Below are 19,037 nucleotides of genomic sequence, written 5' to 3' on the forward strand. Positions count from 1 at the left end.
ACTGAATGGCTTCGGAATTCTTTTTTCCTATGGATGGGGATTCCCTACAGTACTGCTGTTCGTAGTTAATGAAAAGAAATGGGCCATAAAGTCAATGAAGGAGGGGGATTTTTTGCTGCACCGAAGGAGGAGGGGTGGAATCCTCAGGTGGGGAGGCGGTTGGGCATGGGCGAGGCCATCCGCTCCCTCAACCACATGGACGTGAGTTGGTAAGGGCAGGAGACCCAGAAGCCTAGCTGTGAAAGACAGAAAGGGGAATGGCAGGGTGAAGTGATACCTGCAGCTTCACTGAAAGTCTGGGAGTTCTGCATGATTGAGGTCATACGTTGCCTGGATGTGTATTTAGACCGTTGTTGGCACTAACTGTTAAGAAGTTGAAGGGGGGTGATTAACAATTACTTTTAAGCCTAATTTGCAGAAGTCTGCAAATGTGTGATATCCTGTATCTGTTCATGTTTACGAGTTCAGTTGGTTGTGGATGGGGTGAAGAGGCAGGGGACTAGGAATGGGGTGTTTGGTGTTGAAAAGTCACTGCATTACTTTGGGAACAGTGGTATATATGCTGAGCATAGACTCTAAGACGGGCGAGGAAAGTTTTTGGATGGGTACATTCTCATGTGAGGCATGTTGGATGCAACTAAAGGTGGGATAATGTATGAAATTTGAATAGTCACGTGGAAGGTGCAGGGGCTGAGCTCCCCCTTGAAGAGGAGGTTGGTCTTGGATAGACTATTGGACTTTTCTTCAACGATTATATGCTTACAGGAAATGTACCTGCCGATGGGAGATGAACACAGAAAGATTCATAAGGTGCATAAACACCAGTTCTTTGCTTCAGGGGGAGAACTGAAGAGGGGGTTGTGATATTACTGGCAAGAGATGTGCACTTTCTTAATACTCAGGTCTTCAGGGAGCCTCATGGGGGATTTGTGTTTGTTAAGGGCTTGTTATGGGGGCACATGTTCACTTTCATGTCTCTTTTTGCTCCCAATAGTGGTCAGGATCAGTATCTCAATGCTCTCATACCCCAAGCGGTGTCATTCGCAGAAGGGCAAACAATAATATGATGTGATATCAATTTGGCACTGTGAGGAGTCAGGAATGAAACTCAGACCTTAGATAATGTTTTGGCTAAAGACCTTTATTAGAACACCAAAAGGGTTGGGAAAAGACCTGAGATTCCCTGCCTAAACTCAAAACTAAGGATCTGTCAGTGTCAAGAATGTCCAAAACAAGACTGTCCGGTGCCCAAAGTACTGTTCTGACCCTCATATAAGCAAAGGAATTCTAAAGTGAAAAGGATAATGTCTTTGGCCTTGAATGTGTTGTAGGTGTTCAAAAGAAACAAAAAGATGTATAATTTTCACACAAAAAAGGAAGCTTCTCAAGGAAAGGTATCCTTGCTCCAGAGGGTTCTACCCTTTCCCTGGATTTTTTGGCCAGCAACAAAAAGTCCTCTGTATGCACTTTCTCAAATGTCTTAGTTTTAAATGATAGTTTTCTTTTTTCCTGGGGTGCGCTCACCCTTGGAAACAACAACTTTATTATATACGAAAGGAGTTTCTATTTTCAACAATAGAAGATCTTCAAAAAAAGATGTAATCCAAGAGGGTAATTGATCCCAGTTTCTTTCCAGACTTCTGTTCTTCCTTTCTTGTGTGCTGCAGACTTCAAGTATGTCAGGTTACGTTCCACTCAGTGAGCTGCATGTGTTCACAGTCATTATAGATTTGGCTCTGGTATGTTATCAAGGGGCAGTACGGCGGTTAAATCCATACATTTGGACCACAAAGGACTTACCGCGGCTATGCACAAGGCGATCAGATCACGGGTGTTAGTGACAGGACGGGTAAGACTCATTGAGCGTTGGAGGTTGCCATGGAAACTTGCTTCCTCCATACGTTTATGCTGCACGCTTCATACTTCTTCCCGATCACTGCAATACGTGTTCTCAGTGCTTCTGATTGCGGTTTTTCCACGGAAGTACTTTGTTCCTGTTTTCTTGCATTTTGAATCTTTCTGTTGCCATACCCTGTTTTCTTGCTATCTGGATTGCTTCGCCTAGCCCTTGAATTTCTGCTTTGTTGCCAACCTTGGATTGTATTTGAAATTCCTCTGCCTCTCGATTTTGATTCTGCTGTCAGTGTGCCTCAACCCGGACTGCTCCTCGGACTGCTACTTGGATATTGTTACTATTTGGATTACTGACCTGGGATTGACTTGGAACTCCTAGTGGATTGTTTTGGATTTCATTTGGATTTGGTTATTGGATACTCTTCTTGTCGCTCTGGTTGTTGGTGACTCAAGTGTTGGCACACAGAGACTTGTGACTTCTAATAGTGTGCCTGTCAATTTTAGGCGTCCACGTGCCGGCAGGGCCGGTGACCCCCATTGGAACTAGAGACTGGGTCACCCTAGTTTAGGCATCCGCGTGCCGTCGGGACAGCTATTTAGGTTGAGTTGCCAACAACTGGGTATTTGGAAATTCCTCTACAGTGGTAAGTTTGGTACATTATTCCTATGTTCTCCATTGTTTTCATGTCAGGGTACTGACAGGTCCTGCTTTATTTCCGCAGGAACGCCAATACATCATAGCCATTGTCCTCCTGTATGTACTTATTTCTGGAGTTGTGTTTTACTTATCCCAGTAAGTCATTTCACCTTTAGAGTTTTTCCTGCTTCATGTCCAGTGGAGATTTTTTGCTTGATATTTCCTTTTTGTAGTCTGCGGCTGACCTACACTGCTGACATTCTTCCAACCATGTTCTGGTGGTGTATGTAAAGGCAGAATATTCTGACCTGCTGCTGGTGTTCCTTTCTTCCTGCTAATAGACTCCTCTGCGTGTCTTATCACCTAGAGGTGTACATTGGTCAGAAGAACTCGTCGACTACTCTACGTGAGCAACTCAGGTGTTGACGAATTCTTACAAAGTGCACATGATGTTGTCCTCGAAACTTCCTTTCACCGGACTCTGCCTACTACCATAGGTGATTTATACTACTGTTGGGCCTTTTAACTTTCATGTAGTTACTACATCTAATGCGTTCCTCTACCAGGAATTTGGGGTCCTTCAGTCTTTTAACTCAACAGAGCAAGATGACCATATGTTCCTATGAGTCAACAACAAAAGATCTCTTTGAGCTGATTATCTTTCTTTTATGTGTGGTCGAAATACCTGATGTACTCTCCTGCAATGGGTTTATGGTTCTCCAGACCCACACAGCATACTGGCTATTTCTTGTATTTTGTTTAACTTCAACTTGCCTGGTATTCCCCTATCAGGAATTCCTTGGCACCCTTGCAACTGCCTGGCATACTCTCCAGCCAGGCTGGCTGGATTCACACTCTTACAATTGCCTGATACACTCTCCTGCCAGGGCTTCTTACACACTTGTAGCTGCCTGGAGTAATCTCCTACCAGGGCTTTCTGAAATCTTGCACTTGTAACTGCCTGGTATACTCTCCTGCCAGAGCTTCTCTTGAATGCACAAACCTATAGTTGCCTGGTATATTCTCTTGCCAGGGCTTTTTGGGTGTGAGCTCCTGCTCACTCTCATACCTTTGCTAGGTCTGTCTTTTAGCCTTCTTGGCTATGGTACTTTGTTTCCTATATGTTAGTTTTGCACTTTCTCTTTCATATACTCGTAACATACATGAACAAACTTGAAAGTCTCTCCCTTTTGAAAATTCTGCTTTCCGTCTTTCTCTCCCTGGTTTTACGCCCTGGTGCTCCCTTTGTCTCTTGGTGGACTCTCCAGTTCTCAATGGCATTTTTTGTTGTTTCAATGGTCTGCCAGTGACGATCTCCCGCTGCCTTCTGTGCTGCAACCATTCTTCCACATGTTTGCTGCTTCTGGACGCTTCCGCTGTGCTTGTTTGCTTTGCATAGGTTCCTGGGGAGCAAAGTACTGTTCTACGATGCAGGCGAATACCCAGGAGCTCTCTGCTTGCTTCTGTTGTTGCTGCAGCACGTCCCCTGCTTCTAGCAGCCGTCTCGTCTTAGGATTCCAAGCTGGTTGGCTCCACAGAACTCTACTTGCACAGAGAGAAGCAAATGCTTCTGCCAGTAGCCTCCATGTGATTCTTGCTTCAATGGTTTAAAGGGCCCAGACACAGGTGAGCACTCGCTGCCACTAGAGCACTGCCTGTGCTTGTGGATTCCCATGCTCTGCATTACTCCACTCCTCCTCTTCATCCCAGTGTTGTGGGAGTATGGGAATAGTAATCTGCTTCCAAAAATAGTGTGTGAGTGTTTGCAATGGGCTTTAAAGGCAAACTAGGTTTAGAGGAAAAGTATGTAGAACTGGGAGAAGTTTCTTTCATGCTTTTACAAAGGCAGTTGTATTCTAAAAGTTGACTGTCAGAATGTAATGACAGATTCATACTACCCTCTATAGGTGTAAGAGGGGAGGTATTATCATAGGCGATTAGGGCATGGGGAGTTGGAGATATGTTTTTGGGAAGGGGGATACCATTCATCATCAGATAATACTACCCTCCTCTCCCGTAGCTTGCCTTCCCCCATGTGATCCTCCCTCATATAACTGCCCCCAGTGTCAGGATCAGGTAGCAGATCCCTTCCCCATGCCAGATGGTAGAAGGCCACCACCGGGAAAGAAGTGATGATACCATTGGATTCATCCTATACCTTCTTCCCCTTAAGAAAGGGCTTCCCGCCCAAGGGTTTTCCTTTGGATGTTGGTGGGGGGCTACCCCCTCTAAGGAAGGAGTCTCCTCTTTCAAGTTGATATCCCATCTCCAAACAGGGCCTTCTGGTATAAACCCACTTTCTTCCCTGGAATCAAAAGGAACATTTGGAAAAGATGTCCTATTGTTCTTTTTCTGTATGTTCCCAAAACTGGGAAAGTTGGTACCAATTATAGCTAGCGGATCGAGTAAGGGGATGTAAGGAAGTATAACAGTTTTGCAGGTGAGAGTGCTACTTTCTCTGTGCTCCATTGGTTTTGACTGCCAACTTGGGATTCCATTGCTTCACCTGCATTACCTGCTGTGGACTTGCAGACTTTCCGATAACATCTCTGTGGCAGCGTGCACAGATCGAGTAAGGAGAAGTAAGAAAGTATAGCAGTCTTGCAGTCAAGCGGACAGAGGAAGCTTACGGCATTTGCCCGGTTTTGTGATACAAATAAGTTACAATTGAAGCTTCAGTGCTACGGTTTAGTCTGTGAGGTCGGTGTGCGTTAATCATCAATGGCATACACACTGTGTACTAACATGCCGCGACACAAAATGAATCTATTAATGCCGGGCACAACTGAAGAAAAGGCGGTGCCGAGGACTACCAAAATAATCCCTGTGCACTTCTAACATGTGGAACCAATAAATATTGATGTCACGCTGGTGACAGTAAAATCTCAGAATAATCCAAAAAAATCACATACATTAGCAGAGGTGGTTGGGTGGAGTAATAGCACCAGAAATGGATAGTCAGCAGTCTCTCCCGTCTGCCACTCTAATCTCTAAGCCATATAGGGTGAATGTAGACCCTGGCGTGGGTGCTGCCATCAATAAATCTGGGTCTTCATGTTCCTTAGAACACCTTGACTCTGAGGACCTTACCAAATGTCCATACAAAGACCTATTATCAGCTGTCTCAATTATGGCACCGATTGTCTCACATGAATTAGTGAAACGGGTGCGTCTCTCTTTGGATGGGGAGCTCTTCACAAACCGGCATCAGATCGAAGGGAGAATGTCTGTCTTTATAGAACACCCATCAACACCATGGCTGAATCATCCCTGAAATGATCTGTTAATCAAATACCAGGAGGAGTACAACATGATGTAAATAATGATTTGGGGGTCCTAAGAATGTTCCTACACCAGCAGGGTGGATATCGCTTGACATAGGTATCACCCATCAGAACACCTATGCAATTTTTAACTCTGGTGACCAGGTAATTGATTCCTTTTCCTTCCCGGTTTTCACACGTATTCTCAACTCTATGGATAAAGGTCATGAGACACTTCATTATGAACTGCAGGAAGTTTGTTTGGTTCTGAAGGATTTGTCTGCCAAATTGAACTTCTTAGAGGGCTTCATTATGGCCTCTGGTTGAGCCTTTAATAATGTAGAGCCAGCTAAAATGCAGCCTTCTAGCTGTGCCGTGATTCTGCTGATGCCTGAAGCAAATACTAAGGGCCCAGTGCTTGGTACCAGCTCCACTCAAGTAACTGAGGAAATATTGGTGGCAGTACGGGGGGGTTTGTTGTGCTGCCCAGCTGTTGATGTGGGCTGTCCTGTATTGTATGATTCAACAGTTACTGCACCACTAAGTGTTCCTAGCGAGAAATGTGTAGCCTTGTAGGGCCCAGGAAGATTAACTACTGATTTAGGATGGTCATCAGAGATCCCCGTAATGCTACAAAGAATTTTAAAAAATCAAAAAATCAGAAGCATATACCAAAAAAAAAGGTGGGCGAAGGAGTCACGTAAGTTCTTACGTACATTGAAATTTCAGCCAGATAAATCAGCGAGTGGATTAGAGGTGGGATGTTTGGTGACCTACAGGGCCCCTTACACTCATGTCCCCAATAAAGCTGTATAACAGTTGTATATGGTTGACCAAGAGATTCAAGAACAGGGGGATTTGCACATGTGCACCACTGGTATAAAAGTAAAGAGGTAGTAATAAAAATCGTAACCTGCTTATAAAGAGGAAAGGTGCAATCACACATTTTTTTAGACCGAATCCTCCTCTAGTCTGATTGCTGGATTTAAGCATTCTGACATCCACTCGAACTATACAGAGAACGATATGGCCATTAAAGATGCTGTAGACCTGGATACAGGGGACACAAGGGAAGTGAATGTAATTGATACAGGTGGGGGGCAAGCTTGTTCTCTGAAGTTGTAGATAAGATGTCAGAATCCGAGTCCTCGGATTCTGGACTCACCTGTTTGCTTCTGGTGGTTTTCTTCCTTGGGTTCTCAGGTTTCCTTCTCCTGGATGAACGCGCCTTATAGAGGTAGGCTCTGGAGTCTTCACAATCCAGTCTGCTTAACTTTGGAGACAGCGCTGGTCCGCGATTCATGTTCGCAGTGGTTTCGCGGCTCAGGCGAGGCGCGCTGGTCTGCTGCTTCCGTTCACGGGAGTGCCCCGAATCGGATACGTTCAATCATTCCAGGAGGGGTCCAGGAAGGGGTCAGGAAAATAGGCGATAGTAGAAGTCACAATAAGTCCTAGGAAGGTAGAAAAAAGGGGGAACCAGGAGGATGGAAGAAGGATACCAGGATACGAGGAAAAAGGGAGACGATAGCTCACAACTTGCTGGACGAGTCGCAGGCAAGCAAGCGTTGAGACGCACGGAGGTGCGGGGGCATGTCCCTTTTCAAGGAAGCATGAAGTCCAAAGAATGACTGGACCGTGCATGAACATAGCATTGGTCATGTTGAAGGGAATGGAACAAATCCTTATTGACTGAGGGACCAGGCAGACCAGAGGGGTCGATATTGACGATACATGAGAGCATGCCTCCTCCTAAACTGTAGTCCACCCGGCTTGCCCGGATGAGCCCGATGAAAAAGTCGCAATAGGCGTGGTGCATTCCTATTGGAGACAGGTTCCCAAGTGCGTTCACTAGGTGGGTAGCCTTTCCATTCCACCAAATATTGAAGACTACCTTTCCTGTACCTGGAATCACAGATCCGTGACACTTCGAACTTGGCTTGATTGTCAACAAGGAGTGGAGGAGGTCGAAGAATTGGTTTGGTTGACTGGTGGAAGGGTTTCAGTAGTGATGTATGGAAAACAGGGTGGATATTTTTCCATGTGATCAGTAATTGAAGTCGGAAGGCAACCGGGTTGATGATTTCCGTCACTGTGAAGGGTCCGTAAAAGCGAGGAGCCAACTTGTTGGGTCTGAGGTGTCTGGGAAGATAACATGATGAGAGCCAAACTTTATCTCCAATAGAGTAAGAGGGTCCGGGGCGCCTTTTAGTATCAGCAAATCTCTTTATGTCCTTCCTGGCCTTTTCTAGATGTTCCTTTACTTGTTTGTGAATGGAGGTTAGTTGAGCAATCCATGCGTCTACATAAGGAGTCAACGTGGGTGGTGGCAGGAGTGTGGGCAACACCGATGGGTGAAAGCCTTGGTTACACAAAAATGGACTAATCCTTGTCGTAGTATGATCAGAATTGTTATAGGCAAATTCAGCTACAGGAATGAGGAGTGACCAGTCATCTTGTACCTTATATGAGAAACAATGTAAATACTGTTCCAGGGTCTGGTTAACTCTTTCAGTAATCCCATTTGTTTGTGGGTGGTAACCGGAAGACAATGCTCTTTGGATACCCAATTGTCTACAAAGATGTTTCCAGAACTTGGAAACATATTGAGGTCCACGATCTGAAATGATTTTGGAGGGTAGGTCATGCAACCGGAATATATGGGTGACAAAGATTTCTGCCATCTCGGGTGCTGAAGGAAGTTTGGTTAAAGGGGTAAAATGGGCCATGTGGGAGAAGAGATCAATAGTGACCAAGATGGTGGTAAATCCTCTGGAAGGAGGGAGATCTACGATGAAATCCGTGGCAATGTGCTCCCAGGGTCGAGATGGTATTTCCGGTTGTTGAAGCAGACCAACTGGTTTTCTGTTATCAATCTTGTTCTGGTTGCATATTTAACATGCTTGAATATAGGCATGTACGTCAGAGGGCATCTGAGGCCACCAGAAGTTTCTCCCGATTGTCTGATAAGTGGCTACGACCCCACGATGCCCGGAATGGAATGTGTCATGGCAGAGACTCATAATCTTGGATTGAATTCTTGGGGTAGGAACAACTAAACTCTTGTCCTTAAAGAGGTATCCATCCATGACTGAAAGAGCCCAGGGATTACCTGCAAGATATCCTTTCCAAAGGTCTGATGTTGCAGTCTCTTCATGGATCATTTCTAAGAGTGAATTAGCCTGTGCTATGAATACCTTGTTGGGAAACATCTTGGGCAGGTGTGGTACATCCTCCTTAATATAATCCGATCTTCTGGATAGAGCATCTGCTAATGTATTGGATGACCCAGGAATGGGTTGAATGCAGAACTGGTATTGAGCAAAAAAGTAAGGCCATCGTGCCTGGCGACTGTTTCGACATTCCATGGCCTGCAAAACCTGGAGGTTCCGATGGTCAGTCCTGACCACGACCGGATGTCTAGCGCCCAAAAGTAGGTGGCGCCAATCCGTGAAGGCCTGTCTGATGGCGAGTAGCTTTTTCTCCAGGACTGAATAATGAGTTTCGCAAGGCTGTAATGTTCGCGACAGATAAGCGACTGGGTGTTCCATTCCATCTTCTTTTGCTTGTTTTAGGACTGCCCCGATGGCATGTTCAGAGGCATCAGTTTTCACCAGGAAGGGTTTCGTAGTGTCTGGTTGGACCAGGATGGGTTCACTTGTAAACAGATGTTTAAGTTGCTGAAAAGTCGTCTCTTGACAGGCAGTACATTGGAAGTGAGTATCTTTCCGAGGCAGGCGGACGATGGGTTGAACGATAGCTGAAAAAGAAGGAATGAATTTCCGGTAGAAGTTAGCAAGACCTAGGAATGATTGCACCTGTTTCACTGTGGTTGGGGCAGGCCACGAAAGGATTGCTTCCACCTTAGATGGATCCATGGCTACTCCTTGGGGACTCAAAACAAACCCTAAGTATTTGACTGTGGAGACATGGAAAATACACTTCTCGCATTTGTCCAACAAATTGTGTTGGCGCAGTCTTTGTAGGACCATGGTGACGTGTTTTTGGTGCAGGTTCAGTTCTCGAGAATAAATCAAAATGTCATCCAGGTAGACAATCACGAAAAGGAACAACATATCTGAAAAGACCCGGTCCATGAAGTGCTGGAATACGGCAGGAGCATTTGCTAGGCCGAATGGCATCACCAGGTATTCATAGTGACCAAAGGGGGTCCGAAAGGCTTTCTTCCATGCGTCACCTTCTTTTATGCGGATCAGATGGTAAGCCCCTCTTAAACCAGCTTAGTGAAGATCACAGCTCCCTCTAGGGCCTCCAAGATATCCGAAATGAGTGGCAAAGGGTATCTGTCTTTCAAGGTGCATTTATTCAAACCACGGTAGTCCAGGCATGGACGGAGCTCCTTAGTGTCCTTCTTTGGCACGAAGAACAGAGACGCTCCGGCTGGGGACTTGGATGGACGAATAGTACCATTGGCGAGATTGGTGTCTAGATATTCTCGTAAAGCTGCCTTCTCGGGTTCTGATAGAATAAACATCCTCCCGAATGGTATGACTGCATTCTCTTCTGTGTCAATTGCACAATCTTCAGGACGATGAGGAGGGAGTGATTGGACTATGGCGGAAGAAAATATGTCTGAAAACTGACGGTAAGCCTCAGGAACCTGGGAAATGGCAGAGACCATGAGGTGTTGTGGGGAGTTCATTTTGGCGGGCTGTTTGGGTTCTCCAGATAGACAATGGGAGAGACAAAATTCAGAACCCAGAAACAAAGATCCGGCTGCCCAATTAATATATGGATTATGTTTCCGCAACCATGGCATGCCAAGCACTCTAGGATAGTGAGTTGCTTTAATGATATCAAAACACAGCATCTCTTAATGATTGTGGATAGAGAGCATGATTTCAGACGTTTGTTGAGTTATGGGACCAGAGGATAAAGGTTTCCCGTTGATTCCTTCTACTGCTTGGAAAACCTCCTTGGTCTCACGAGGAATATGATGTTTCTGTGCCCATTCATCATCCAGAAAAATGCCCATGGCCCCACAGTCCTCCAGGCTAGTATAGAATGTATTTCTTTGTTATGTGTTGCCAGGTTCACCTGGAGTAGCACCAGGGTATTGTGTGAAGGTAAGCTTTGTGAGGGTGAAGAGTCGGAGCATGATTCTTTTTCCCGAAGCTGGGCTCCGTTCAGGATCAGGAGCTGGTGTTTCCCGAGCGGCGAGGAGGGGCAATCGGGCAGTTACAGACTAGGGGCCTCATTACACGGTAGGCGGTAAGGGTTTACCGGTACCGGTAAGGGCACCGGTACCAGTAAACCCTTACCGCCTTACTACGAGTTCCCTTTGCGAGACCCGACCTTAACGGCTGGTTTTACCAGCCGTTAAAGTAGGGTGCCGCAAAGGGACCTCGGTGCTAATTACTGTACGCAATTTGCGGTACCGTAATTAGCTCCTTCCCCATTCCCATTATGCCCTATGGGGGCAAAAATGGGAATGGGGAAGTGCCTTGGTGAATGGGGAATTATCGCCCCCGCTCACCTTGGAGTAGGGCGGTAATTCCGCCATCCACCAAGGCGGACACAGTAAAATACCGGCGGCAACCATGGCGCTAATAGCGCCATGGTTACCGCCTACTGTGTAATGAGGCCCTAGGTGTTTATCCGATGCACAGTACATACAAAGGTCGCTGTTGATCCTTCCTGTTCTTTCCTGGTTAGAGATGGGACCTCTCAAGGACCCAAGCTGCATGGGTTCTGGTTCAGGTTGAGCTTTGAAAGAGGCTTCTTGTTCCCCAAGAGTATTGTAATCAGGCTGAGGCTTGGGTGGCAGGTTCCGCGTTTTCTTCTTCTCAGCTTTTCTTTCCTGTATTCTGAAATCTATCTGTAAGGAAAAATCTAGGAGGGCCTGATAGGAGGCTGGGCGGGCTACTCTGGCTAATTCATCCTTGACTTCTTCACTTAAACCGCGCCTGAACAGGGCAAAACACGCTTCAGGGGTCCAATTAGCAACCTTGGCCAATAGTTTAAAGCGAGTAACATAAGTCAGCATGTCCTGGTTTCCTTGTCGGAACTCTAACAGTCTTTCGTGGGCCGAATACACCTTATCAGGGCGGTCAAACATGGTCTTAAGAGCAGTAACAAAGTCATCATAATTGTCTAGTACTGAATCCCCTGAAGAGACCAAGAAAGTAGCCCAGACCAGCGCGTTACCAGACAAATGTGAGATCATAAACCCGACCTTCGCTGTGGGAGTTGAGAAATAATATGGTTTGAAGGTAAAATGAACCAAACATGAGTCCAGGAAGGAGCGTAAGGTTTTTGGATTCCCATCATATTTGTCCACAATTCCTCCTACTGATGAACTTTCCTGATACGCTGAATCCCTGGAAAAGACAAGCTGTTTTAGGGCAGCGTTCTCTGCCTTCAGATTTTGCACTTCCGTGGTGAGTTCCTGCATGCCTCTCATCAGGTCTTGGACAGTTGCCTCCATGGCGCAATCAGTGGTAGTCTGTTGGCGTCTCAATCTGTCAGAATCCGAGTCCTAGGATTCTGCACTCACCTGTTTGCTTCTGGTGGTTTTCTTCCTTGGGTTCTCAGGTTTCCTTCTCCTGGATGAACGCGCCTTATAGAGGTAGGCTCTGGAGTCTTCACAATCCAGTCTGCTTAACTTCGGAGACAGTGCTGGTCCGCGATTCCCGTTCGCGGTGGTTTCGCGGCTCGGGCGAGACGCGCTGGTCTGCTGCTTCCGTTCGCGGGAGTGCCGCAAATCGGATAAGTTCAATCGTTCCAGGAGGGGTCCAGGAAGGGACCAGGAAAATAGGCGATAGTAGAAGTCACAATAAGGCCTAGGAAGGTAGAAAAACGGGGAGACCAGGAGGATGAAGAAGGATACCGGGATGCGAGGAAAAAGGGAGACGATAGCTCACAACTTGCCGGACGAGTCGCAGGTAAGCAAGCGTTGAGACGCGCAGAGGCGCTGGGGCATGTCCCTTTTCAAGGAAGCATGAAGTCCACAGAATGACTGCACCATGCATGAACATAGCGTCGGCCATGTTGAAGGGAACGGAACAAATCCTTATTGACTCAGGGACACCAGGCAGACCAGAGGGGTCGATATCGTTGATACATGACATAAGAGAGTGTCAATTTCTAGGTTGACTCCTAATGCAAAGGTGTTTATTCCAACTGGCCACACTTATCCATCAGAGAAGAGGATGTTTCCTCTTTTCCTGTTGCTAGAGGAGAGGAGAAAAAAGGTACTCTCCCAGGTGACCGATGTGAGTATTTCTTCTGACAAAGATAGTAAGGTACTTCGGGGTCCAGTGAAACAATCATTGAGACTGCCAAAGATAGGTGACAGGATAGGGTGGGAACATTACAGCAGAAGGGTGATCAACAATGTTGTACTTCCTGTATTATACTTAATGTTTATTATAATCCCGTAGTTAGGCACCTTATTTTTTTTTAATACCTTGTCAGCTGTGTTCGAGTTAAATAGTGGGTGTCTTGATGATGTCTACTATACGTGAGAAACCTGAAGGTGTTCTCACTCCTATTCCCCATGGATCCTCTGTGCAGGTGGGCATTGCTTTTGGATCGCGACCCTGGGGGTGGACAAGCGAGGGAGGATCAACCAGGTGGAAGGTCTGTGGGGACTGGGAACGAGATGCCCTTGGGAGAGACATGGTATCCCCCTTTTCCTACTAATGACCAACCCAACCCTTCCCCCATCTTCATGGGGTAGTATACCCTGTGAGTTCCTCCTACATGACTAAAAAAAGTACTGAGATTAGGAAGAGGCAACTGGGAGTAATGAAAACTAGTTGCTTTCACCAAGTATGTACTGGGATGAGGAAGAGGCCTGCGGAGAGCAGTATAGGTCAGGCATGTCCCGTTAATGATGGCCAGGTAGGGTTAATTATTACCTCGCACCTGCAGCCTTTTATAGGGTTGCAGGTGTATACAAAGCCATACCAAATGAGAGTGAGAGGGGGAGTGGTGACAGAAGCAGTGGCAGTAAAATTTAAGCAACAACAGAGAGGTCAAGAATAACAGTGAGTAGCTGTTCCTGTGCAGCATGCTTATGGTTCAGGGAAGAGGGGCCCGGGAGCTGGTGCTCTATGGAACCAATAGAGACGTGCAAAATGAGCCTTGCCAGAAGACTGCCCCTTTTCCTATTTCTCAAGGTGCTGGTTCTCCTGGGGGCAGAAGTACCTGAGGTGCAGGAGGTGGTGCCCTGAGGCAAAGACCAGAAGGCCGGAAGATCTGCGCTGCAGGAACTCGCATCAAGGCCACCAGTGAGTTTGTAAGAAATCAGAAACCCGGTATGTGAGTGTTGAATCCTCCTTCCATTCAGAGACTTTCGAGAACATGATCCTTGCAAACCAGCAAGCAATAAGACTTGGTAACTCTAAAATAAGAGTGAATAGTTTGTTACAGGGTGGTTGCTTAGAGATGAAAGCACGTTGTTGAAAGACTATGCACGTGTGGCATATTTAAAAGCAACCAACAAGGATATATTACAATGAAACTAATTGAACACAACAATAGAATTACTTATTTGCAAACCTTAAAGCATTATTCAATGCAGAACGGATAAAAAACCAATGTTTAAACAATATATCTGCATATTTGTGAATACAGCATTAAAGGAAAACCATTACTTATGAAAATGCGAAAATAAATTAGGCTTTCCCACGTAAGGAAATACACTGTATGCCAATTCTTAAAGTGAATGAAATTTACATTGCAGGAAACAGTCGTATACATTATTTCTACAGAACACGCAAGTGTTATTTCAAAGGAACCAATGTTTAATGAACTCTAAGGTGAATTCATCTTTAACAAGGCCAGCACATCCAATGTTTATTTCAACCCAAAGTGAATGGAACTCTGGGAAATTAACTTTAAAGGTGAATTTAACTGAACTGCCATTTTCAACTAGTACATGCAGTGCTGCCAAGACCAGTTATATGCAGAGGGAGCAAGTGTGGCACAGACATTGAAAAACTTGGGAAACACCATCTTATTAAAACCTCACTGAAATTATATCTTGGGGAAGGAATCCCTGAGGTTGGAAATACTTCCAACCTCAGGGACTGCTTTACTTCCAGTTACTTCCAAGTAACTGCTTTACTGCTGTAAAGCAGTTCTAATAAAAGTCTTAAGATCACCTTGAATTCCAAATCAATATCAGGTTGACCAATACTTGGGGTTTCCTTTGCCAAGTTTCAGAACACAGATCAAAACACAAGATATCCTGGGCCTCATTCTAAGTGCGGCAGTAGCCTTGCCGGTAAAACTGTCAGGCTGCCGCCAGACTTGCGAATTGTTCCGGCACCTAACTTCACGGAAACACTGGGGCATTCTAGGTCTGGCACTGGTGGGCGGAACGGCACCCGCCCGCAGACTCGTAGTGTGCCAGTCCGGTAACAACGGCACAGTTGTTACCGGACCGGCACACTTATAATGAGGCCCAGGATATCTTGTGTTTTGATCTGTGTTCTGAAACTTGGCAAAGGAAACCCCAAGTATTGGTCAACCTGATATTGATTTGGAATTCAAGGAGATCTTAAGACTTTTATTAGAACTGCTTTACACTTGGGGAAGGGAGCTACGAGCTGAACCAAGCTCTGAACTTTATCCTGAGCACTATTGTGTTTGTTGCTGACTTCCCTGCACGTTGTATAAGATTAGTTATGATGGCAAGTATAGGTTTTGGACACAGATTCCTGAGTTGGACTTGTGGACTTTGACTTTCCTCAGTGGAAATCCCACCATAGGATAGGGCAAGATAGGTGTTTTTCCATCCTGACATGTAAGTTAATAAAAGTGTTTGTTTTGAACTTTGAATCTGTTATCTGTGTCTTACTCCAAGATGCTCACATAAACTAATCAAAAGGCCCAAAAAATAGGGAGAACAATATGTAAAAGAGGCAATAGTATCAAAGATTTATTGAGTGACTTGGAGATGATAGTCCTCAATAGAAACATTCTGGGTGATGTTCCTCTACAATACAGGTGGAAAGTATGACCTCAAAATGCATTTTGGATTATGGGCCGCGTTACAACCATGGCGGAGGACCATGGTGCTATTAGCACCATGGTCCATGCCGCTAAGATTGCAATTCCGCCATGGTGGATGGCGGAATTACCGCCCCATTCCAAGGTGAGTGGGTCGGTAATTCCCCATTCACCAATGGCCCCTTCCCCATTCCCATTTTTGCCCCATAGGGCATAATGGGAATGGGGAAAGGCGATAATTACGGTGCCGTAATTATCGCCAAGGTCCCTTTGCGGCATGGCTTTTAACGCCTGCAAAAAGCAGGCGTTAAACAGCCATCCCGCAAAGGGAACCTTGTAATCAGGCGTTAAGGGTCGGCGCCGTTTACGGCGCCGTAAACCCCTTAACGTCTGAGTCGGAATGAGGCCCCCTATATCTTTGTGTCAAATGATTTTTTCAGTTGACGTCTCAGTGTACTTGAACGGGGGTAGTGATCATAAACCCCTCCTATTGACCTTAAATTTGAAATTGGAATGCGTATTATATGTTCCTTTTTTGAATGTTGAGTTCAGAGAGAGAGATCACTCAGTGATTTGGAGACCACGTATGACAATGCAATTTAATAATAGGTTCGAGGAATGTTTACAGAGCGGTACATTTGTGGACTTATTCTCAAGTTTTGTCCCCTTCATACAGAATATCTTGCATGATCTCTCCTAAAGTCGACATTTAGATCAAGTTGCAATTAGTGACCATGATAGACATACATTTGATGCTCAAACTCAGTCGAGGAAAAAGATTCTTGGGAAACACCTAAAAGCGGCACAACTATTGGGTCATTTGGGTTTGGCCTTGATTAAATAATTGAAATAGGACCACTCTAAATGGTCAAAGGGACATAGATATTTGAAATATAAATGTGATGCTGAATCTATGCCCGATAGTTTGCATCAGAATAATGGGTTCATTTTTGGTCCTTGATCAAATCTTCAGGGAAACAAATCTCAATGCAAGTGCAACCCATTGCTGCCAGTGTAGGGGTGGATTCCTTTTCCAACTGGTAGTGTAAGCCTATGTATAACGTAGTGCCTGCAAAGGGGAGGAGAAGCAAGGTGAATTGGGATATCCTGAACATAGACTTGGAGGATGTCCAAATGGGCACTGGGCGATCTAAAAAATCTAATGCCCATGGCACTAGTGGGTTGTTGCATCTCACCTTGAAATCAGTACCTACCCTATGATCTGGCATTCTTCTGGAGCTCTTTCATAACATCCAGACTCTCCAGGCGTTCCCACCATCCTGAAAGGACACGGTGGTTATACTAATTTACAAATATGGGGACAGGACAAATCCCATCAAACTTTCTCCCGATATCTTTCCTTGATGCCCCTTACAACATCTTTTCATCCTTTCTTATAAGGGCTCTTGAACAATGGCCAACCAGTGTATCATTCCAAGATATGTACAAATCAGGTTTTAAGAAGAGGACTAGCTGTTCATTGAACTGTTTTATCATTAGCCTCCTGTTTGATTCATCATTTCCACAAAAAAGGAAGCTTCTCAAGGATAGGTCTTCTTGCTTCAGAGGGTTCTACCCTTCCCCTGGATTCTTTGTCGCTTTTTTGGATTTCCAAATTATAATTCTTGATGTCTCCTTTTTGGGGCAGCAACAAAAAGTAATCTGCATGCACTTTCTCAAATGCCTTAGGATAGTTTTCTTGTCTCCTGGGTTTCCTTCATCCTTGGAAACAACAACGTTATTATATACAAAGGCAGTTTCTATTTTCAATAACAGAAGATCTTAAAAAAAGGTTTTAATCCCACAGGGTAATTGGTTCCTCTTTCTTTCCAGACATCTGTTCTTCCTTTCTTGTGTGCTGCAGCCTTTAAGTAGTCCTGATGTTGTCTTACCCCATCTAACTGTGGATCTCAAATGAGATCTGGATGCTCCGATTTTGCCGCCAGAGGTGGAATGGGCCATCAAAACCCTTAAGTATACTACAGCATTTTATAAGAAATGTAAGTTCCAATTCATTTCTTACCTGATGCAATTATTTAACTCATTTTTAGAGATGGGTACATTTACACCATCAATGGAGAAGTCTGTGAGGATATTGATACTGAAACCAAGCAAATATCTGGCATGTTGTGAATCATATAGACCAATTACTATAATGAATAATGACGCAAAAATGTATTCCAAAATCTTGGCACTTGAGGTAATGACTGCCTTCCAGGGGCTGATCGATGAATACCAAAGAGTTTATGATAGATAGAAATATCCATGACAACATTCAGAGGGTTGTGAATGTCATCAAAGTCAAAATAGAGATAAGACCTAAATGGGGTTATATCTCTGGAAGCCCATATGTATTTAGATAAGGTGGATTGGGACTATATCTATTTGATGTTGGAGGTGTTTCGGTTTGGCCCGAACATCAGGAGACTGACCGTGGCAAATTAGCAGCAACCATATACAAAAATAAGAATGAATGGGCTGCTTAAATCGAAAATAATAATTATGAGAGGAACTAGGCAGGACTGACCCTTATACTCCTTGATTTTTGCTATGTCTATTGAACTGTTCACGATACGGTCTGGTCTAATAATAGAATTAAGGGTACATAGATTGGAAATGATGAATACAAACTATGCCTCTATGCAGATGATGTGGTGTTCACAATATGGGAGCTAAGTACATACCTGCCTGTGCTGATGGAGGAATTTGGGGCTTTTGGTCGGGCCTCTGGATTTGCAGTCAATTATTCGAAGTCATGTGCCCTTGCATTGTCACTGTCCCACCGGGAGCGGCAAAGGATCTTGGAGATATGCTCAATAAAATGGTCTCAGATGGCCATAGATTACCTGGGGGTTCAGAGTGCCAAAACTACATCTCAGATATTTCAATGCAACTTCCTGCTGCTTTTTAAAGATCTTGTGGAAGACCTGGATAGATGCGATAAGCAGGAAATGTCTTGGTTATGTAGGATAGCGGTGGTCAAGATGAACCTGATCCCTAGGCTACTATACTAGTGCTCGGCACTACCAGTCAAAATCCCTGAATCTACTTTGCGGATGCTTCAAATAAAGGTATACTGGTGGGTGGGCAAACCTTGTTAGTGGTGGCGCTGGATTGTGTTCATAAACATGGTAATGTTTGTTTGTTGGAGGACGTCAAAAAGCACCTTGTTCATGTTGCAAACATTCAATGTTATTCAATGTGATTAATGTAAACAAGGTCCTGGCACAGGGTGTGCTAGGTGCATGGAAAAAAGCCAACACGTGTTTTGACCATAGTCTTTGTCAAGGCAGAGTGATCTCTGC

Source organism: Ambystoma mexicanum, chromosome 1p (assembly GCF_040938575.1).
Source record: "Ambystoma mexicanum isolate Mex_15411 chromosome 1p, UKY_AmexF1_1, whole genome shotgun sequence".
Taxonomy (NCBI): Eukaryota; Metazoa; Chordata; class Amphibia; order Caudata; family Ambystomatidae; genus Ambystoma; species Ambystoma mexicanum.